This window comes from Castor canadensis, chromosome 14 (genome assembly GCF_047511655.1).
Source record: "Castor canadensis chromosome 14, mCasCan1.hap1v2, whole genome shotgun sequence".
Taxonomy (NCBI): domain Eukaryota; kingdom Metazoa; phylum Chordata; class Mammalia; order Rodentia; family Castoridae; genus Castor; species Castor canadensis.
In genome coordinates, this window is record NC_133399.1 from 77,699,106 (window position 1) to 77,723,462 (window position 24,357).

At 39.2% G+C, this 24,357-nt stretch overlaps 1 long non-coding RNA gene across 3 annotated transcripts in view; it reads right to left on the reverse strand.

The window, feature by feature from the left end:
* LOC109695375 (uncharacterized) overlaps positions 1–12,742 on the reverse strand; it is a 74,169-nt gene extending 61,427 nt beyond the window's left edge. For all 3 annotated transcript variants that reach the window (XR_012441519.1, XR_002213206.2, XR_012441520.1), the window contains exons 1-2: positions 12,564–12,742; positions 10,999–11,076 (exon numbers count right to left, since the gene is read on the reverse strand). This is a non-coding gene — a long non-coding RNA (uncharacterized lncRNA). The remainder of the gene's footprint in view (positions 1–10,998; positions 11,077–12,563) is intronic.
* Positions 12,743–24,357: the final 11,615 nt, after the last annotated feature.

Genomic DNA, 24,357 nt, shown 5'->3' on the forward strand with positions numbered 1-24,357 from the left:
TCTTACAGTCTTCTCACATATTATTAATTATGTACACTCTTGGATAGACCAGAAAACTCCACTTCAATCCACCTGTACCAGCAGCTCTGAGTCAATAGTAGCTTTCCTCCACCAGGTGACAAATCCCCATCTCTGATCTTGACTTTCTCCATTGTCTTTACATGTCTGTACATTGATCAAAGCCATGTGACTACCCCCAGTGAGTTTAGAAGTTTCTGTCATAAAAATTTTCATGCGGTCTTCGTTTGCAAAATAACATTTTGCTGACTTTTTATAAGACTAGATATTGAAGCACTATCTCCTTTTATGAACTCACATAACTCAGTTTGGTAGCTAAAACTCTCGATATGGAGTCTATCCTAAAGATATCCAAAACCTATTTCCAGATTTCTCTCTTGTCAACATTTAGAACTCAGTGTTCCCGAGTTTCTTAGTCTATGCAGGCTGCTATAACAAATTACCATAGACTGGGGACCCTATAAATAGCAGAAATTTACTTCCCATGGATCTGGAGGCTGGCAAGTCCAAGAACAAGGCTCTAGCAGATTTGATGTCCAAGAGGTCACCCTTCCTCATTAAATAGCTGCTTTCTTACTGTGTTCTCACTTGGTGGCAGAAGAGAGCTCTCTGGGACCTCTTTTATAAGGGTACAAATCCTATTCATGAGTCTACTCTTATAACCTAATCAACTCCACTTCCAGATACCATAACATTAGGGTTTAGGGTTTAACATATGTACTTGAGAGGAACACATGTAGTCTATAGCACCAATTTTGCAAGGGTTTCTTCCACGGTGTTAGCACCCTCAGTGAGAAACACGGCACATTTCCAAGTCATAACAGCACAACTTGGAAAGGGTATGTGCTGATGAGGCAAAAAAAGAGGCAGGAAATGGATACCAGGAGTTCTTCAGATGATACTCAGGCACAAGACTGGTGAACCCTCTAGCTGGCACCTAACTCCACAAGACCAGACTATTTGATTTCCTTTGGTCCCACCTACATTCTCAACCATCAGCTATGAAGCAGGCTCAGCACCCACTCAGAATTAAAGGGACTTATCAGCAGTCTCTTCAATGATCCCATTTGTGAGGGCTCCCCTGAGTCTGTAGCTCTCATACTCTCTCTCTCTCTCTCTCTCTCCATATATATATATATGTAGTGTTAAAATACTAAGTGAAAGTGAGAGTTGGTAATATCAGATGCTGTTCATTGGACAGTCATGAAATATCAATGTTTTTCACCAGGGTTCAAGTACAGATAAGCTCTTGATGAAGTATAAAGAATTTATAGATAAAACTCATACTGGAAAAATTCCCTTGAACAAAATAGCAAGGAATCAGCATACCTTTTTGATGACTTGCTGACTATTCTTTAATCATAGATTAAAAAATGGTCTCAAGATTAGATTGACGTAGACATTCTACAATGCAATGCCCACCAGTGGCACTTTTTTGCTGTACCTAGTCAAAGACATTAGCCTAGATTTGAACCATGCCATTGTTTTTTCCATAGATGAGCTTTGATAGAAGGAATGGGATGTCAAAACCAAAATTCCACTCAAACTTGGCATTTAAAGCATTCAGGCTCAACAGTTCCTACTAAATGCCACCAATGTTTCAACTAAGTACCTCTGACTCAAGCAGGAGTGCTGATCCAGCAAGACACAACTCTTTCATAACTCCACTGATAATTCTCATCTTAATGATTCAGTATCAATAAAATAAACCTAATTCAAAATGAAAGAAAAAAAAAACACAGAGAGACTTCAAGCTATTCAGAAACTTTAAGAAAAGTCTCAATACTGCTTTTGTATCAGCTAATCAGTTGTTTATTTATCAGAGTTGCTGATAGCACAGGCATCCCCCAGAATTGCTGGCATTTTTTCCCCTAACCTCCAGAAAAGATAGCCTGTGGCTGGCAAGTAGAAATGAGCTGCAACTGAAAGTTTGTCTTTGGCCAGTTCCCTAGGAAGACACTAGCACAGTTTTTTTTTTTCTTTTATTATTCATATGTGCATACAAGGCTTGGGTCATTTCTCCCCCCTGCCCCCACCCCCTCCCTTACCACCCATCCCACCCCCTCCCTCTCCCCCCTACTCCCTCAATACCCAGCAGAAACTATTTTGCCCTTATTTCTAATTTTGTTGTAAAGAGAATATAAGCAATAATAGGAAGGAACAAGGGTTTTTGCTGGTTGAGATAAGGATAGCTATACAGGGCATAGACTCACATTGATTTCCTGTGCGTGGGTGTTACCTTCTAGGTTAATTCTTTTTGATCTAACCTTTTCTCTAGTACCTGTTCCCCTTTTCCTATTGGCCTCAGTTGCTTTTAAGGTATCTGCTTTAGTTTCTCTGCGTTAAGGGCAACAAATACTAGCTAATTTTTTAGGTGTCTTACCTATCCTTACCCCTCCCTTGTGTGCTCTCGCTTTTATCATGTGCTCATAGTCTAATCCCCTTGTTGTGTTTGCCCTTGATCTAATGTCCACATATGAGGGAGAACATACAATTTTTGGTCTTTTGGGCCAGGCTAACCTCACTCAGAATGATGTTCTCCTATTCCATCCATTTACCAGCGAATGATAACATTTCGTTCTTCTTCATGGCTGCATAAAATTCCATTGTGTATAGATACCACATTTTCTTAATCCATTCGTCAGTGGTGGGGCATTTTGGCTGTTTCCATAACTTGGCTATTGTGAATAGTCTAGCACAGTTTTTAAAAGGGCTAATTTATTCGTTTTTATCCATTTATTTTGATTTGTGTACATTAATTATACAAAATAATGAAGCTAATTATTACATTTTCATACATGTACACAACATACTTTCACCATATTCACTCCCCCACTACCCTCTATTTTTCAACCTCACCCCTCCAACCAGTCCCCTTCCTCTTCCCAAATAGAGCCCTTTGTACTTTCGTGTCACATATGAGAAGAAACATGCTGTATTTGTCATTTTGAGTCCAGCTTATTTCATTGAACATGATGATCTCACTTCTAGCCATTCTTCTAAAAATGACGTAATTTTGTTCTTCTTTATGCCTGAATAAAATTCCATGATGAATACATATCACGTTTTTATTATCCATTCATCTGTTGACAGGCGCCTAAGCTGGTTCCATAACTTAGCTATTATGAATAGTGCTGCTATAAACATGGCTGTGCAGGTGTCTCTATTGGCAGGGAGGCAACTCTGGAGATCAAGTGATCTGCCAGCCATGGGCTTGGAGTTCTCAGTCTCTGCAGTAGTCTTCAGACCAGGGGGCCTCCTTGCCACCGAGGTTAGGCCTTCCACCACCACTTAACCACAGTCTGAGCTCTCCACTGCCTATGCTTCTCAATGGGTCCATGTCCAACCCTCCCCTCCTCCTCCACTGCCTCTGGCAATTATCTCCTACCTAGACACTGTGGGAGGGGGTCACCAGCCTCCCTGACTTGCAATTGTTATTTGTTTTCAGGTCCCCAGAATAGCTCAGTCTCAAAGAATAAGCCCCTCTCAAGATTGCACCCAGCTGTAGCATTCTGAGATACAGGCAGCAACAATGGATTTCTTCTCCAATTCTGGACTGCCTTGCCAGAGGAGCGACTGTCACACCAAATCACCACACTGAATCGAAAGCTTATAAAAGGGCAGTGGGTTTCTCAGTCTGTTGTCACCAAGGATACCTGGCTTGCTTTGTGACTGAGGCTTTGGTTTTGCCCTCACCTCTTAGCCAGGACTCTTTCCTACTTTTCTCTGTGTAGCCTTTCTTTTTCTCCATGCGTTTCACCTGTCTTGTCACTTCTTTTACAATTCCCGATGCTCTTCCTTTCTGTGGTATATAGTCTGTCTTTTGTTACTCTGACTCTTCTCATTCACAGAATTGCATAGAGAAGGCTTTTAATCACATGCAAAATATTTTATAATTAAGTACCTAAAACATAATTGTCTCTCTCTTTCAGTTACTCTGTCTTTCCTTCTCCCTACTAAAAGACAAATCCCCAAATGCTTATGGACTGTGAGCTCAGTGCTCTCCAGACTTCCTGCCCACTCAACATCACTCAGCACACGCATGTGTGCACGCACACACACACACACACAGCTGTCAGATGACACGACAAAAAACTTAGCAGACATCTGCTTGTGGATTAACGGGCATGGTATTTCTTTCACTATCAAAGACAAATTGCGAGACAGCTGTATTGAAAACCAGATCGTAGTTCTCAACACTGATGACGCTTAAGTGAGATGACCTATTTTCTAAATGGAGTCATGAATGATCTTCCAACTGCATAACTCACTTTTTCTCAGCAAGAAAAGATTTAAAGCAATAACAAGGATTACTGTGTAAACTTCAAATCCTCAAGTTTCTAAGGTTCTTTTTGACTGTGTGTGGCACTGATAATGACTTGTTATTTGAGGACTGTTATAAAATTTAGAGTTCACAAAAAGGAAATGTTTGAGAGAAAATGAACATCTTGCTTTGTCAATATAGCTCCTCAAAATACCATGAAAATAATATTTTCCAAACTCAGACTCTGGATTTTAAGGAAGTGGCCCTGAACTGGTGACAACTGCAGCTGGCTTGTATAATGGGTATAATAGAAAGAAAATCATGTAATGTTTATCTGAGAAGCAAATGAGATAAAATATACAAACAGTCTAATACATAGTTGGCAGTGAGTGGCTAGTTCCCTGACCTTTTCTTTTTGAAGTTGCCATGTTGGCTGATCCTACTCAACATCAAACATTTGAATTTATTTGTTAGATCCTCTTGGCTGCACTGCCAAGGTTTTTCAGTCTACAAGTTTGCAGAACACCGTCAGAATGCAGCATTTAAAATATGTTTCAAACCAATAGGAAGTTTTTAAAGATGATATTGTAGAAAACAGCTGTAGCAGCCAAATAGTTCTTAAGAAGAAAAATAAAAATTGAGAAGTCAGAAATAGGGTAAGAAGGCAAGAGAGGAGGTTGGGGAGGGAGAGAAAGTGAAAGAGAGAGGGAGGAAGGGAGAGAGGGAGGGAAAAAGGAAGAGAGAGAGAGAGAGAGAGTTTGAATATAGCGCTATCAGTCAGAATCTGTTTTGATAGTTCCTCCACAGAGACCCAGACCATGACAGCCTATGGGAATGCTATCAGAACTGTGAGATGACAAAGATATGCTCAGACTTGAAGGCTGGCTTTACGGAACTCTGCATGCTGCCCTCATATGACCTGTGACACTGAGAAAGTTACTAGCATAACCAGGATGCCAATATCCTCACTGGCTAATTGAAAAAAATAAACTAAATCATCAAGATCTTTGAACTTTTAAACTGCTTATGAAATCTTTATGGGGAATATTTCCAGAAAAAAACAGGAGCAGATTCAAAGAGACGGAATTTCATAACAACTGGTTCTGAGGCTAGAAATGCAGCATTAGAATTAGTGACCAGAGGGAACAGGCTCAACCCCCAAATGGACAGGCCCAGTCCGGAGTGCAGTGCACAACAAAGACCAAGAAGAAACAATCTCTTTAAAGATGATGACTAAGAAAACACAGAACTACTAAGTATACCAAAAGTAAATAAGTTACAGTTTCAGAAAATTGACAACCATTCAAAAATTTGTCTTCTTACAATGTTCATATGGATGTAAATATATACTGAAATGTAGAGGACAATAAATTTGACCCCTGGTAACTTTAAAATGGAATGTATCCATTGATCCAGCAATGTTATTTCTATACACTTTTATTCAAAAGAAATAATTGTGAATATGTTCGAATATTTAGCTGTACGTGCATGTATTACCACATTATTTCTGACATTGAGTAATTATTAAAAACCTAAATATCCAGCCATAGATATTTAGAAATTTACTACTATTGGCAAACAATATTAAGTGTTATTTACTCATAGATATTTTGATATTATTTATCTAATAAAAATTTTAGCACCTTTTACTGTGAAACACCATGTAATCATTTAAAAATGACAATATACGAAACTATTTAATGATGTATTTGATGCTTACAACACATTTTTAAATGAAAAAAACGTTACAAAACAACATGATCCCATTTCTGTAAGGAAGAATGTATGTTTTCTTATGGGCATTTGTACCTAGAACATAGGGAGATGTTTATATGTCTGCGTATGAGCGTGTATGTGTGAGTATATGCATGTGTGTGCCTAGACCAAGGAATTAGGTTGACCTTATGAAATCTCCAGTTTTACAAGTCAAAAACAGTAAAATACCAGTAATTTTACAAGGTTCAGCCAAATGAGTACATATATATATTGAAATTAGAGTTATAAAACAAATCACAAAATGTTAACCACGGCCATCTCTTCAATTATTAGAAACACTTTTACTTTCCAAACTTTTTACAACTAAGATTTTTTTCTTTTAATATCAGAAAAAAGTGGTAGTAAGGTAAAATATTTAATTTACACACAGTCAAATAAGCCTAAAATATGTAATTTCTTAATTATTCTCTTTCAAATCTCTACCTTCTAATTTATAGAAATCATAACTTATATGTAACAGAAAATGTGTGTATATATACCACATTTAATGTATATATGCAATATATACATTTAACTAAATGTTTGAACTGTCCATTCCAAAGATTTCAGCACTCATATTAGGAAATAATGACTCAGTGGGATAAAATGCATGGTCTTCCAGAATAGTCTCCCTCCTGTGCTTTCTTCCCACAATAGCTCTCAGATGAATGGTTAAGAAGGGAAATTAACATCCTACATGGTGGCAAACCTGGGTGCTTGGGCACAATGTCCTCTACTTCTAGTCTCCAGGACTGTGTCTCTTGTCCCCTGGGTGTCTCCTGGCTTTCAAAGCAGACATCTGAGCCTGGTGTAGTTGGTAATCTGCTCTCCCTTGGTTTGGTCAAGATTATCATTTCCTGCTGACTCAGCCTCCCACTAGCCCTGCAGGCTTCAGAGTCCTGAATGTCTGCCATGGCCTTTCTCCAACCCTGCCCAGCAGTGTAGCAGCTCTGCTAAACAGTCACCTCACCTTGCCATCATATGCACCTCTAGATATCCAAGTCTGCATCCAGGTCATGTAAAGAGTGAGAGCAGCCTGGGAAGCTAAACCCCAGGCCCCTTTCTGCCTGACTACACTGTTCTGCCCAACTCACTTTGATATGACTGAGGTTCAGACTGCTCTTGAAGTGAATTTCCATAAAGTATACCTCCAGAGGCCCTTCACTCTTCATTTGCTCTCTGTTTCTTCATCTTCCTACCATCCCCCAAGGCCAGAGGATGGCCAGGCTTTTATTTACTCCTACTGTACCCTAACCTCATTCCTCCCTATGCCAGCCAGGTATGTAGGGTCTGTCCTTGGCATTATGAGGAAAGTTCTCTAAATAGGGCTCAGTGTGCTGAGTGGGCTGTTTGATAAAGAGATTTGGGAATTCTTGTTTAAGACAATAGATTATATCATCTTTTATTGTATCACCAACAATTAATATTAAATATATTTTGGCATTTTTTCCCCATAAAAATTTTATTTAGAATTTAGATGAATATAAAGAAGGAAGAGACAAAAGTTTTTTATTCAGGCCAAACAAAAACATTTTGAAACCTTATCTCCATTATAAAGTTATTTAAGAAAAAGTGTTATCCTAAATGTAAACTCACTAAAACTGGGAGCCACCTGGAGAAGGAGAGTGCAGCCTTGAACTTAAACTTACAGAAAGCTGAAACTAAGCAAAGGAAATTAAGAGGAACTCGTGCAAAATGTAGAGAAAATGTAACAGAGCAGAATGTTTAACACTTAGGTATTTTCACTGTTAATTCTTGATGTTTCTCTAAGTACTGAAGCTGCATCAGATGTAGACAATAACGATGGGCACAAACTTCCTGCTATGGATATAAAACTTCCAGGAGACCAAGATGAAGAGCTAAGACACCAATGCCCTAAGTTCCTTTCCAGACCATCTTGTTCCAGAAAGAACCTCAGGCAGCTAACAAAGTGAGCTCTCACTTGACAGGAAAAGTGAGCAATAAATGATCAAGAAGCTTCAACAAAAAGATGACTCTTTTTAAAAATCATTTTTAAAAAAATCATAAACTCCCTGGTTTACTGAGATCAAATAGAATTAAGAAAAGAACAAATGTTGGAAATAATAGAACTTTGTAAAGAAAATAACTCAGCAATCTAGCCAGAGTCAAGCCTGGTGAGCAGGTGCTGGGAAGAAGCCGGGCAGCAGGGAGCTTTAGGAAGGTGACTGGGGGCTTGGGGAAGAGCAAGTTGGCCATGAAGAAGCCAGGGCCACCATAGTGGTGCAGGTGTGGGGCACTAGTCATCTGCATCGGGAGTGGCCAGGGGAATCCAGGTGAGAGGCGTTTCAAAGGTAAACTGAGCACGATTTGGCCTCTGGTGGGGAGTGAAGGAAATGAGGGATGCGGTGGTGACCACCAGGCTTCCAGCCAGGAAAGATTTGTTTTTAAACAAAGTAAAAGAAAAAGCCCACTTTCGGTCTTGCTTTTAACACAGAATGACAGTGATTTATTTTCACATACAAGTTTTCTATTATAACAACATACAGACCTAAAAGTAAAGAAGGAAACTTTTTAAAAATTTACAAATGTGTAGTGGCTCAGTGTATTTAATGGCTTTAGAAAATACAATGTGTATGTTTTTAACAAGTGCTCTGACTTAGCATTTAAAGTTTATCATTTCTAAATTCAAAGCATGAAAAACACCAAACAGTAGCATATGGACAGAGCATTTGGATTTACACGTCATCTCACATGAACTTTCTAAGCCTCCGACATGTACACTGTTTTATTTTTGCATAGTTTCTAAGAACTTGGGTCAGGTGTGGTAGGACGCAACTATAATCCCAGCCACTAGGAGGTGGAGACAGGAGGATCCCGGGCAAAGTGAGAAAGACTCTTTCTTAAAAACAAGCCAGGCATAGCAGCACATGCCTGTGGTCCCAGTTACAGGGGAGGTAGAGACAGAAGGATGGAGGACCAAGGCCAGCCTGAGCAAAGTTAACGCAAGACCCCATCTGAAAAACAACCTAAAAACAAAAGCACTGGAGGCAAGGATCATGTGCTAGAGTGCTGTGCAAGGCCCTGAGTTCCAACACCAATACCATAAAAATATACCTGCAAGTGGTGCCTGAAGTAAATTCTGATACCGTTAAGTTTTTCATGAGGTTTATTGTTTTAGTAGAAATAATTAGAAAATCGATGCTTGAGTAACAGTTGTCAGATATAGTAGAATTTATTCATACTACTCAGATATGCTAGGGAATAATAGCTTCCTTATTTTCTTTAACAGTCTAATCTTGTTTTGTATTTTTATTGAGATATAATTCACAAGCCACATTCCTTTAAAGTATATAATTGAGTGCGTTTTAGTATGTTCATGGAGTTGAGTGACCATCACCATTATCTAATTTATTTCACTTGTACCACCCCAAGAAACCCCAAGTCCATAGCAGTCACTCCCAATTTAACCCAGGCTTTGGCGAACACTAATCTACTTTCTGTCTCTAGAAATTTGACTACTTCAGATATTTCATCAAAACAAAATCATGCAGTAGGTGCCAACTAAATTGCCCCATGAGCTCCCATCAAGTTGGGTGGCAGTAAAAATTTACTTTAGCTCAAGTTTAACAGTCAATATCACTTCAGATTTTTCCAGTTCAAGAAGACATAATTTTGGCAAACACACTCTAAACTCAAAGTGCACTCACTAACAGCTCCTTTCACACCTTCTGTCTTCCTTCATCAGTTGACTTGGGGGCCTGGGGAAACCTCCTGCAATGGTGGAAAGGTGGCCTGTCTTCTCTGCTGGCCTCTGCAGAGTGTTGGGCTGATAACTCTGTTCTCTGGATCAGTATCCCTCAGGTACAATTGGTCCTGACGGACTCATAGCAAATGATGGCATCCCCTGCTGTGACATCTGAGCCTGACACAACCTCCAGTCATCAAGATTACTACCCATGGCTATCTGCTCATACCAACTGTAGGCCTTGCCAGTTCGTGTCCCTCTCAGCACCTCTGAGTCCACTCCGAGGGTGAGCCTGGGCCTTTCTTTTCATCACTGTGTACCCTACACCTGTCACAGTGCCTGGCATATAGTACACATTCAGCAATGTCTTGGGAATGAATGAATGAGGCCTTCGAAATTTAGCTAAAATATTATCTCCTCTATGAACCATTTACCCACCCTCTTGTCCCCACTCCTGTGTGTGTTGGCTTGAGCTACAACTCACTGTATGTGTTATAAACCCCACTCCTCATGTAAAGAACTTCCCAAGACTGCACCAGATCCTTGCCATACAAATGCTCAATAAATATTAAGACATAATTGAAGTTCTTGGTACTTATAATTAACTAAGTTTCTATCCTAAAATAATAACACACGTTTTATAAAATAATCATAAGCACCAGTAAATATAAAATAAAAAGTAAGTCTCTACACAGCCTCTGGTTTTAAATAGTCTTCTGTTTATGGAAATTTATGTTGTACTGGTCCTCTGCTCTCCTAACTTGTTTCTGAATAAGCATGTAAGGCATTGTTTCATCACCTATGTTGGTAAAAGGAAGAATTTACACTAGAAGTTTCTAGGTGAAGAAGAATATATGAAGGAATTACTGACGGGGAATCACATTTGCAAAATCATCTGTCAAAGGATGAAAAGGCAAGGAGGGACCTTGCCAACAAGGAGTGTACATTGCATTTCGAAGACAACAACAAACCCTGCTTACACAGCTCTCTGTTATCATGGATAAATCTCAGCTCCACGATAGGACTGAAACTAGTCCAATAGGAACCCAAATATTTCTACGCTGATGGCCAGTTATTCTCTTGTTTTCCACCTTTTGCACATAGACTGATTCCAACATACTTTGGAACTAGAAGTAAAGAATCAATCCAGGCACTTCAGGATTACAAAAGGGACATTTGGAATGCTGGTACTGCATTGGGAAGTTCCAGATTTTGTACTGTGTTGAAAAAAAATAGTATTAAATCTTTCACTGACCTTTACACATCAAAAGCTCCATGTGTTTCTGCCAAAGTCACTCCAGAAGTCTATGCAAAGAGGCATTTCTTAAGAAGTCTTAGGGGAAAAGAAAAAAAGGCAATCAAGGTTTTCTTCTCTACCAAGACAGTGAAAAAAATCTTTTCAAGGCAAGTAGTCTCCCCAGGTGTGGCTCAAGTGTTAGAGTACCTCTAGCAAGAATGAAGCCCTGAGTCCAAACCCCACCAGAAAAAAATGGGGGAGGGACTAGGGTTTGAACAAAAAATTTCTTTTGAAACTTAACTAGCTCCATTACTTTCAAAGAGTTTAGGATGGCAACAATTTTATTTACAGAATTTGGATTCTGAGTTCTTATGCAATTCAATGTCAATGCAAGAATAAATTTTGTTTGTAGGCTTTGTAAAAAAAAAAAAAAAAAGTAGCCTCCCCAGAACCAGAAGTGTTGTTGATAAAAAAAATGGGGAAGAAATGATGAGGCTTTGAGACACCAAGATAATCAGCCTCCTTTGGTGCTTGATAAATAGATCTGAACTAAACCACCTGGATTCAGGTCACAGCTCTAACATTTACTGTGTATTTGGACAAGTTACATATGTCCTTTATTTCATTTTAAATCAGGGTAATAACAGTACCTGACAGTGCCACATGGAAGAGCAAATGAGTTGCTATCCCTGTTAAGATTGCTTTGAAGAGTGCCTGACACTGAGTTGGTTGTCTGTTCATCATCCATCAGCATCATCACAGACAACACCCATTGCTATTCTGACTATGTCTACTGTCTCCCGACTGAAGACAAGATGCTCGCTTCACTCCCATAGACCTGCTTAAATAAGCAGCATTTGAGAACCCTCTATTTTGGTCCAGGAAACCAGTTTTTATACTGAAATTATGAAATGAAGAACCTAAATACTCACGCTCTTAGTCAGTTTTCTGCTACTATACCAGCATACCTGAGACAGTGTGATCTATTTAAAAAAAAAAAACCAGATCTGGTGAGGGCCTTCTTGCTCCCATCCCATAGCAGACGGTGGAAGATCAAAAGAGCAGGAGAGAATGAACTGGGGAAGCCGAATTCACTCTTTTATCAGGAGTCCACTCCTGTGCTGAGTAACCCACTCTCACCATGATTAATCCACTCACAAGGACAGATCCCTAGTGACCTAATAACCTCTTAAAGGTCCCACCTCCCAACACTCTTCCACTAGGGATTAAGTTCCAGCACATGAACTCTGGCCATAGCACCCACTTATACATTTGTGTTGAATAGGACACCATTTTCTCTTTTTTTGCATAAAATCTTTCTAACCCAGGCATGGTATAACACACCTGTAATCCCAGCTACTCTGGAGGAGCAGACAGGAGGAGGTTGCGCTCAAGGCCAGCCAGGGAAAAGATGGGGCGAGCCTATCTCCAAAACAACACACAAACAAAATGGCAGAGTAGGGGGGGATGACTCAAATGGTAGAGTGCTAAAAAAACTAAACTCCAACCCAGCCACCACCTCCTCCTGCTCTAAGGCAACAGCAAAAGAATAAATTCTCAAAAATAAACAGAGATATACCTACCCCAGCTTCCCTTTATTAGTTCGTGACATCCCAGCCTCTGACCCAAAGGTCAAAGAGCCTTGTTTTGAAAATGGATACAAATCACACTGAAGCTTGGCTCCTGTAAAGCAAAAGCTTCTTTGAGATCCAAAAAAAGACTGCACTGCTTTACAATCCTATCAAGTTCTACAGCCCTGGCTGGTTTCTGCAAATAAATTTGCCAGTGAAAGCTTGAGGCAAACACCTTTTTGAATTGTTTCAAGTCATCAGCATAACACCAGCCACCGTTCTCAAAGGCCACATTGTGAGTGTTTGTGCTGGAGGCTGCTAATTGCTGGCCTCCTTCCATTCCTTCTCTGCAAATACAGCACCATATTTGTCTTTCAGCTCCTAGGATTTGTTAGCAGCCTATAAACAGAGAAGATTCTTTCTTAGCAACCACTCTGAAAAAGTAGAGCTTCCCTCCCCCAAAACATAAAAGCCTGGAATGGGGAAAGAAAGAGAAATGAACCATACAAAGTTCCTGGTAAAAGTCATGATGACAATCCAATATGCAAAGTATCAATACCACTGGCTGTGTTTGGCACATGGGAAAAAAAACCCTCAAGAATCTTTCAGAAGCCAGCAGTTAACAGATAAAAAGGCGACTAGAAATGATCTCACCACCGTTTGTAGACGTCTGGTCACACGGATATCTGTGAGATAACCAAGAATAATCCAGTTACGTTATTCAATTTTATTTCCTTGGAGAATGCTCCAGGCTTCATCTTGCTATTTTTAGCCTTGAGTGTTAAGCGCCATGGGAAGCATGGTCATGGTTGCTCAAAGATCACATGTTCACCAGAACAGGTAAAGTTCTGAAAACCAGAGTCACACCAAAAGCAGCTGGAGATCAAAGCATTACAGGGAGAGGTGGTAGGAAAACAGAACTTTTTGCTGGCAGCTGTAGAACAATTCCTGATGGATGTTACATTTCAGATAGAGAATTCAGAAAAATCATCATATCGTAATGAACACATGAACCTGACCTTCACAAAGAGCACTGCAGAGGATCTTGGGAGACCTCATGGCCATTTAATCTTTCAAGACGTTTAAATGTTTCTGGACTTAAGTCAGTTCCCTCTTGCCAGCCTAAGAGCAGCCAGTTGGGAAAACAGGGCGGGTAGGCATGGAAACCTCAGGCATCTTGTTAACAAAACTCATCACAGGGTTTACTGGAGAAAGAACACGGAGACTCTTCAAGAGGGAAGACCAGCTTTGGTGCAATTCTGTGAGGCCAGATAGTCTGAAATCTGCAATGAGGGTAACTAAGAATTAACCTTTTGTGAACAACGATCTTTCTCCTTCAAGTGCTGTCTTCCAGTATCAGAGTAGCTACAGAACAAGAGAAATAAAAGACATACAGAAGGATTTTTTTCAGCCTATTTTCCAATAATGCCCTTGAAGACATATGACAGAACTGAACTTTCATGAATTTCAAAACTGAAAAGATGAAAATATTGTGAACAAAAAGCTTATATAGCACCAGGCTCTCATTTGTTTCATTGTGATCTTCACAGCAGCCCTTGATAAAGGTGTGTCGCTACTGTGTTACAGATAAGGAACACAGACTCAGAGAAACTGAGATCAGGAAGCAGCAGAGTCAGGCATCTGATCTCACACCAGGGCTTCTTCTCCCCTTCCCCAGCCTCTTTGCTACATAGGATAGGATTTAGGTAAGGATGTGTTTACGGGAGCCAACACATTCAGGTACCACATTCCTATGGTGCTGCTACTCCCCCTACCAAAATGCTGATATAGTAGCATGCAGAAGTCACTAGCTAGTGTGTTAGTCATCTTTCCTTTACTGTAATAAATACCTGAGATTCCTCCACTTAATAACAAGAAAAAGGTTATTTTGGTTCATGATTTCAGAGGTTGCAGTCTATGACATATTGACCCCATTGTTTTGGGGCCTGTGATGAGGCAACATATGACAGAAGTGTGTGGCAGAGCAAAATTGTTCACCTCATAACTAAGACATGGAAGAGAAAATGAGGAAGAGGATGAGGCCCCATTGTCTCCTTATAGGGCATGTCCCCAGTGCCCAGACTTCCCACTAGGCCTCACATCTGAAAGGTTCCTCCACCTCCAAGTGAAGCCAAGCTAGGGACCGTCTTTACCACATGGACTGTTGGGGGACAATTACAACGAAAATCATACAAGTTTGTATCTTCTAATTTTACTCTAAAAATGGGAAACCTTGTTATATATCATTTTTGTATTTTTGAAAAGCCCTTTTCCTTGGTCATAAATGCTTTTTTTTTTTTTCTCTTCTCCCTCTTCTCTCCTCTTTCACTTTTGCATATTCACTATTGGGTCTTCACACAACCTTAAACACCAGCTCTCATTGAGCTCATGACTTCCCAGTGCTTTTGCTGTGGCCACCCAGTAATTCCTGACCACCCCACCTACATCTTCTTCCTACTCATTTAGGACACCCCCTGCTTTACTCCACTCCAGCAGCTTTGTGTGCTGGTAGCTGCATGGTACAGGCAGGAACGGACAGCAACAGGACCTCAAGGCAAGGAAGAGAATTAGCAATGGTTGCAGCTTCCTCTCATGATCCTTGGACTCCTAGAAGACCCAAGTTAACATTAATGTGACAAGAGTAACGGTAGAGCACGAACAATTGAAGAAGAGCATCCTAAAGGTTAGCGAGGGTGGCATGGCCCAACTCAGTTGCCAGTCTCGGAAATCTATAAGTGAATGCATGGTTTAAGAAGAGCAAAGTGAACTTATATAATTAGAAAGATGTGAAATCACCACATTCTAACCTAGTTTCCCTCTCTCACATATAATTTTTAATGACATTTTTTCCTCTTCAGTTGTAATCCAGATATGTTAACACCTGGAACTTTCCTATCAAGGTACTAAAAGTGGTTTCTTTTGTTAACCCTTTTATTATGGGTTAAAGGGTCCCATAGTAACATAAAGAATGTGAATTGTCATTTCTGATATAAGAGAGGAAAAGGAAAGGAGAGATCCAAAAACTTCTTCAGTCATTAAAACCCCAAAATTCTCCATGATTATTTGTGATATACATAGTTATACACATTTGCAACATGAATTTACACTTTAAGAAAATGCGATGTTTGCTAACAATGCCAAATGGTGTTGTCATGGATATGGAGCAACCGGAACTCTCCCACTCCACTGAATGCACACTGGCACCACCACTCAGAGGACCAATGTGTCAGTCTCCTAAGAAAAATATACCTTCAGTCCATTCCTAGGTATTCACCCAAAAGAAATGAAAATAAAGGTCCATACAAAGACTTGTACATGAATACAGTACTGTTTATAATAACTAAAAACTGTAAGCCCAAGCATTCATCCATATGTATTAATAAACAAAAGTCTTATATCCATATTGTAGAATATTACTAATCAAAAAAAAATGAAAAAGCAATGAGGTATTTGTTAGTATCCAATCAATACGTGCAACCACATGGATGAATCTTAAAACCATTATGCTGAATGAAGGAAGCCAGCCACAGAAGAGTCTATACTGCGTGATTCTGTTTGTATAAAATTCTACAAAATGTAAACAAGTCCACTGTGACAAAGAGCAGATCAGCAGTTGCCTGAGGTTAGGGACAGAAGAGGAGAAGCACTTCAAAGGATCAGAAGGAAATGTTCTGGGACAATGAAAATATTCTTTATCTTAATTGTGGCAGTGATTTCATGGGTATGCACTAATGCCACAGCACAGCCAATTGCACACTTTAGATCAATTGAATTGTGCACTTTAAGTGGATGCCTTTTACTATGTGTAAACTATGCCTTAATAAAATTTGACTAGAAAGTATGAGTTAATAAATTAGAGGTCAGTGTTTACATTTGGTAAATGTTCTTTTCATTATGAAAGGATTCCCCACAGAAACTCTTTATATCTCTAGAGCATTTTAAATATGATTTTATTTGCAAAAACAAAAAAAAATGATATCAGCCATCTCTTCCACAGCACATCCTTGCTATCCCAGAAGCCCAAAGTTAGCTTTCTATTAGACTGTGTTTTAAGATTCCATACAGCATTCGATGTTAAAGTTCTATCATCAATGCCCTTGTGCCAGTATCTATCATTCACCAGCCTCCATTCTGGATTCAGATGTTCTTTTTCCCCAAATGCGCTTCCTTAAGCACCTCATATAAACCCCACCAAGAAGCAACTACTTCTGGAAAGCTGAACTATCAAAGGTGCTGGTGGACTAACACTGTTTTATCCTCGCTGAGTGTTTTTTCCTTCCTAAAGCTGGCAGCTTTGGGGGTTAGCCCCTCTCTGGCCCCAGAATTTCATTTCTCCAGCAGTTCACCTCCAATCCTGAGGAACAGGCTCTGGCAGACACTACTTCAGAATGCAAGGCAGGGAGTGTGGTTACCTACATAGGCTCAGGATCAGAAAGGGTTCTATCTCAGAAACATTGGACAAGATGCTGTTGAAATCTGCAAACCTGAATTTTTTTTCTCAGAGCAGCAAGTCCATGCCTAAGGAGATAATGAGTGAATGTTCCAGGAGGAAATGTCACTTCACCCTGGGGTTGGGAGAGAGATGAGTCCAACTATCATGCCAGTGCTTTGGAGAGAATCCCTCTAAGATCATATCACCTGATAAAAGTCTCGTGGCAATTCCAGATGCTTTCAATGCAGAAAGAGAACTAATGGAATCCAGAGAATTCTTGAGAGCAGAAGTAGTTACCTGCAAGTAAATAGTACCACATGTAGCATTCAGTCACCATATGGATCTAACTCAAATTCTTTCGTTATCCTCTCGTGTAAGGCACAGCAAGATTTTGAGTCCTGGACACTAATGGTGGAGGAGATAGATGTCACTCTCAATAGATGGTATCATCCATCAACAGATTCATCTTCATTTCAGCCACTGAAGGTACTGGGTGCTGCCTTTCCCCCATGTTCATTTTGCAACCATTAATCTACAAAGAGGCAGAAGACTTAGAGGAAAGGACTAGGGGCCTGACTCTTTCTGTTAAAGGGTCAAAGATACCAAGATATGCCGAGTGATCTAGCATAACCCTATGTGAAACCCAAGAACACAAAAGGACAATGAACACATTCATCATAATAGTGGGGAGGGGCATCTGGAGGGTGTGTTGGGATACCACAGAAGGTCCTAGGCAGTGTAGGAAATTGCCAGTACTGGAGTAAGTGTCAGCTGTTGCTGACACCCCATTGCCCAGCCACAATGTCCCAGTGCCTGTTCTAAAAAGGATAATGGCACCACACAGAAATAGAAAGCATGTGTCACCAGGAGTTGTGACACCAAAAGATGTGTCACCAAGGCTTGGAGTTCAGAGAGTTTTCTTGTGGATGAACATGAGAGTGAAGAAGCACCAGGAGTAGAAGGTCCATTCAGCCTCTTTGGCCATTCCAAGGCAATAGATATGCTGTGCCCTGGGTGACCTGAAGGTTCCCAGTCCAGCCTCATAGGAATGCTGCCATCCATCATCTCAGAGGCTCTATTGTCCCAGAAAATGCTGATGGCCAACTAGCTGTGCTAATGCCATTGCCCAGATGCCAGTATAAATACCAGTGAACTAGAAGCACATGTGGTCTCCCCACTTACATCTGGGCTGCCTTAAGATTGAAAGGAAGAAACTGAGAAAGGGAAAATCATGCAGATCAGGGCTATCATGTTGAGAATCCCTGCCTGAGAAACAGAGACTCAGGCCATTTGTGAAAACCTAACATTAGAGCTTGTCCTATCCCATGATCTCCCAGTTACACAGGTCTGGAGATTTCTCTGTCCAGCAGACTGTGACAGCACACTAATGTCAATGAGAAAAAAGGGCAGCAAGGAGAGCCTAATCAGAGGGAGAGACACAGTCATTTCTGTGTTTCCCTTCAAGCTGACTGCCCTTGGAAACTTTTCCAAGTGAAAATTCCAATATAGCAATTAATTTTTAATGTTGCATATTTGAAGTCTGTGCTTTTATTCTTGACTTATTCATAGTACAATCTGTGCTTAGCTGGCCAAATACTAGGGAGGAAAATGGAATTTATGTCCTTTCTATCTGGAAAGGAACGTGTATTTTGTGCCTATTACTCTTACTTATCATGTTTGCTCAGTTCTGAGCTTTTTGCTCAGGAACCACAAGATGGATTTAAATAAAGCAAAAAGGAAATTGGATTCCATCAATCAGTGCACTAAAACGCAACCAAAATTAGATGTCATAAGGTTATACATTTCATCACTTATAATTAATATTGTCTGTGCATGCCCCTTCTAAGAAAATATTTATACAATGTTCCATTTCCTACAAAGCAATTCATCTTCTGGCTTCCTTACCAACTGAAAAAATTACATAGTGAGTTAGGCAAAAACAGAAAACTATTATAGTTCCATTGTATAATTTTAAAGTAAAATTAGTTATAGAAAAATTATACTTCCATCTAAATAGAAAATGAATTGATTTTGAAGCTTTGTATTCTTGCCTTAAAAGAAATAGTCTCACTTTAGGATGTGTAATCATTCTTTTACTCAAACCAATACTCAGTTTTATATTTAAATAGGGAATAATTAAAAGAAAATTTGTGATGAACTTTTTTTTTCTTTTTCACTAGCAGTGTCCATTTCTTAGATCAGAAGAAAGTTTTTCTTCCATTTTCTTCCCCTAGGTATGGTATCCAAGGATACAGGTATTTAGTGAAAACTACTCAAGAGGATATTGCTAACATAGGTTGTATTCTTTCCTCTTGAGACAAGCCACTCTGGAACATCACCATTTTATCTCATTACGTGGTTCTTGTTTCCCCAAGTAGGATCTGAGTCAGAGAGCCCTGGCTGGCCGTGTAACCACGTGCAAATTAGTCTATGACTCCAGATCTCTCAACTGCAGAATGCATCTACAGTAGGACTCAGCGTAAGGTTGCCCCACAGAAGCCCAGTAGATGGTAGTTGGTGGCAGTGGTAGTAGTGGTGATTGTGAGTCAAAAGCAGCTACCATGACTTATACTTCTCTAGGGTAACAATAATCCAGCAAATTCTGAGTAGGACTCTCATGAATATATTACTTAATCAATTTACAGACAAATTTGAATGGATGTCCATTCAAATGGAGGAGTTCTCAAGACAGAATTGGCTCTTTTCTCTGGTGGGAAATAATTTCTCACAAAAATTTAAGAGCAACTCAGACATCCTTGGATCACTATACTAGGAATGGATTTTCACAAAGCATGTGGTAATCTACTCTGAGAACACTCTGGATGAGTAAGATCATCACTGGAAGGAAATTTACAGAAAATTCAATGTCGTCTGTAAATACCGTATAATTAGCCTGTGATTAAGATGAAAGCATGAACTTTAGGCTTACATCTACCTGGATTTAAATCTTGTCTCTGCTGTTTATTCACTGGGCTTCCCTGAGGAAGCACTTAACTTTTTGAGTCTTAGTCTCCTCATAAATAAAATGAGAATATTCATAATATTTTCTTTCTGTTATGGAGAGTATTAAATGAATTAATGTACATCTGCAGATCTTAGAAACATAACTGCATTGTGATAAGCACTTGGTAAAGGTGAACATTTTTAAGTTCAGCTAAAGCATATTGAGTTTCTATTGCATAGCAGGTACTATATTGCAAATATAAGCAGCAAGGAAAGAAGAAGAAAAACTAATGTTTATTGAGTTTCTACAAACCCAGTACTATGGCATGTGCTTTACAAACATGATCCTAACTAGTTTTTAATCAGGAACCATATTAGGTAAATATTTGCTGTGTTTTAAAGAATGTGGGGTAGAGAGGGGATTAATCATGATTCTTAAAATCTCAGAGAATATTCATTATAAAACAGATTCCAAGTTGAGACTAAGCTCAGTCCTGTACTTACTGTAAATAAGATATAGGCCCTGGTTTTGAAAAGTGAATAGTCTAGGATGAAAGATCTGCATGCAAATGACCGAACATAAAAGAAGCACTAGAAATATTGGCTCAGAGGATGGAGGAATTTCTTGAGGTGTTACAGAAGAACCATTTGAAAAATGAAGATTTTCCTTAAAAAATAAGGATATTTTAAGGGAGAGGAGAGGAAAGTATGATTCAGATTCAGAGGCACAAAAAATGCCCAGGATAATAGAGGACCAGCAAAGAAACTGACCAAGAATGCTGTTTCTGTGAATGGGAACTTGGGTGAGAGTGAGAGTCCTTCCCTACAAAGCCTGTTGTTACTTACAATGATGCTAGGTGTTCATCTCTCCCTATAACGCCAGCAATTTCAAACTGTAAGCACCAAGCTTTCTGTGGCTACAGTCCCTTTCCAGTAGACACACCTAAACTTTGCTATATCATCAAGGTCCTTGTACTGCCGACTTGTTCATTGGCACCCACTCTAGTTTATGTTACAGCATTTTACTCTGCTCTTGTTGTGTCTAGATTGTTCCCCAATATCTTCTACAAGCTTGTTCCATCAATTCCATCTGTTTAAGAGCATATCTTTTCTTCAAGATGATTTAGCCCTGTTCCCAATCCAGGTAAAATTAATCCTTCTGTTTAAATTAAATTAATCTTTGTTATAAGGCTACTTTCCTTAGACTTCTTTTAGAGCTATTATTAAGTTGTAGTAGACTGCTTACATGTCTCTCCTAATATGAATTCCTTAGGACAAACATTATTCTTGTCCACCTCTGATGCCTAACATTTAAACATTTGATAAATAAATTAGTTAATAGCCCAAAAGCCTTTGTCAGCTATTTAAGAACCTCTGTTCAATGTATCTACCCAATCTGTCCAATATTTTCTTCCAATAACCCTAAAAAGAAACACTTTAGGCTGGTTTTCTCATTACTCAGGCCTCCTTCTACCACTCTAATCTTCATCCAAGCTCCCACTGCCTCTCTGTTAGCCTGCAATCCACATAGCATAGTTTTGCTGTTGTTGTTACCTCTACAAGCTTTGCTATGCAAAACCAAATTCTCCATCCAACAAAGACAAAATAGTTTCTTTATAACATGCAAAACATTCAAGAAACCTTCTGTGGCTATTTCTAATGTTAATTTTTTTTCAGAATTGTCTTTGACTTTTTGAATCTATCTCTACCATGCAGTTCACCCTTGCATTACCCTCCAGTTATTTTATAAAGCACATTATGATTTCTCAAAGGCAGGGAATATGATTTTTGTTTCATATTTATCTGCCATTACAAAATACCATACACATAGAAGTCTATTAGAAAATCAAATAAGAAAATGAGCAAGAAGCTTCTATATTCACTACGACTATCTAATGGCTAGTTTAATGCAATATTAGCTAAAATGTTTCTAGTAGTAATAATATATTACTCTTACTATTAGCATTAAGTATGATGTATAGAAAGGGAGTTTTATGAGGAACCAGGCTAAACCTGACTTTAGCATGTGTAAGTGTTTTTCAAGGGATATGATGCAACATAACACCATGATCCTTAGATCAATCATGTAATTAGTTTTTCCTGGCTTGAGACTTCAACATTTCATCCCTTAGGACACAGATTCGAGTCTATAGATTTCACCTGCATCCCCACGGGGTCAGTTCTCAGGACACATGGACTGATGGCCTTCATACTGACCCCTGATGCTCAGCAGACTTCCATACCATTTCCATCCATTTCTTATCCGCTTCTGGATAAGCAGCTCCAACTTCTTTGCCAGAAGAGGTTTTAGTCCTAAACCAAACAGGGCAGCTGTTTGCCAAACTCAGAGGTGAGGTTTGATACTAATGATCAACATGGAGCTAAGCCACCAAGGAGTAAATGACAGAATGGAAAGTAATGATGCTCAATTTCCTCAGTAACAGCCATAATATATTCTTAAAAGGTCTATCTAGTTGGCTCTGGCTTGTAAGGCATCAATAAAACTTATTCTCATTTATGTTCCTTTTACATTTATAGAAAGAATGTTAATGAAATATTTACTTTAAAGACTCTTTTAAGGTCCTGAATTCCATCCTCAGTTACAGGGGAAAAAAGTAAAGAAAAGAAAAAGAAATAGTTAAAGGGTGATTTTTTTTTTTTTAGGCAGATGGAAAATAATCTCAGAGAGAAGCTGAAAGACTTAGGAAGGAAAAAGACCAATGAGAAAGGTAAAAACGTGGATATGTCCAAATGTTCTTAATTGTCCAAAGTTCAATACTGTTTCTTGAACTCCTATTAAACCTACCTAGAACAGGAATATTAGTGATATCATTATTCATATTTTAAAGAAGAAGACTCAATATAAAATTACTTTGGAAGTCTTGGTTTTCAAGGAAATATTAAGCACATTTAAGGTGAATATAAGAAAGGTTAAAAGAAAATAGAAGGGAAAGGAGTGCTTTACAATTATTCCTCAATTTTTTAAGACAGGGCTTCACGAGGCGGTACAGATTGATCTTGAATTTGCATTCCTTCTGCTGTGATTACCACCATGATGTACCACCATGCCTGGTTGTCTTAATCATTTATTGATTCCCTCTAAACACCTAAAACCACAAATATATCAAAATTTAAGCTGAACTTTGGTCTATGTTGGTCAAATCTCATATTTGGCTGTTCTATCCTGGGACTCAAAAATAAAGGACCACAATTTAAAGCAGAAAATTAGAACACTAGTTCAGCCTTCTCAATTCTGCAGGAACTCCCCACTTTTCTTGAACTCATCCCCAATTCTTTATCTTCATTGCAGGATCATACATGCTCTGCAATGCCTTTTTGCATTGCCTGACTCCTACAAGATTTATACCAACAGTAGCAGTTTATACTAATGAATCTAGATGAAATCTATATTACTTAGAGTCCTCCAGAGAAATAGAACTTATAGAATACACATACACCACATATCTATGAATAAATACCTATGAACATGTATATGAGTATATCCCAGGAAAATTAGTGGCATAACTCAAAGTCCTGGGAGCTGAAGAGTAATTGGCATAGATCCCAGATTAGATCTGAAGGCCTGAGAATCAGGAGTGCAAGGGCAAGAGAAGACCAATGTCCCAGTTCAAGCAGTCAGACAGAGTATATTCAACCTTCTCTAAATTTTTGTTCTATTCAGGCCTTCACTAGATTCACCCACAATAAGAAGCCATCTACTTTACTTATTCCACTAATTCAAATGCTAACCTCTTCCAGAAACCAGAAACACCCTTACATACATACCCTGAGATCATGTTTTATCAGCTATTTGGGCATCCTATGGCCCAGTTAAGTTGACATATAAAATTAACCATCACAAAGTCAAAACAACCAATATCCAGAAAAGCTGCCATCACTCCTGTTGATGCACACTAAAGTACTGGTCCTAGGGAAGTGGACAAAAAGGCTAAGCCAAGTCTGTAATGTGCTCATCCAGACACTGTGATATCACTGCTAATGTCTACATAGTTATTCCAAGGCCACTAATGCCCAGCAGGTGTTTATGCCATTTTGAGGGTGCTGTTGACTCAGGAAGTTGTCCTTTGGAGCTACTAGTTTTCAGGCACTACTGTAACTCAAATCCCATATATATTTTTATGAAATAACTCTTCCTCATTTCTTCATTATAACTTCTTGCCTTAGGACTCAGAGACGCATTGACATAGCTAATCTGCGATAACTACTGACTACACTTAGAATAAGTGCACCCTTTAAGCAGAAACTAAAACAATATGTGACCACAAAGCCACCATTACAAAAGATTCTTCAAGGGATCCTGCACACAGAAAGTGACACCAACTTAACCATGAAAAGGCAGGCAGCACCAAACCACAGGATAAGAAAAAGCAAGACAGTAGAGAGTAACATCAAGTTAGGTACACACAATCA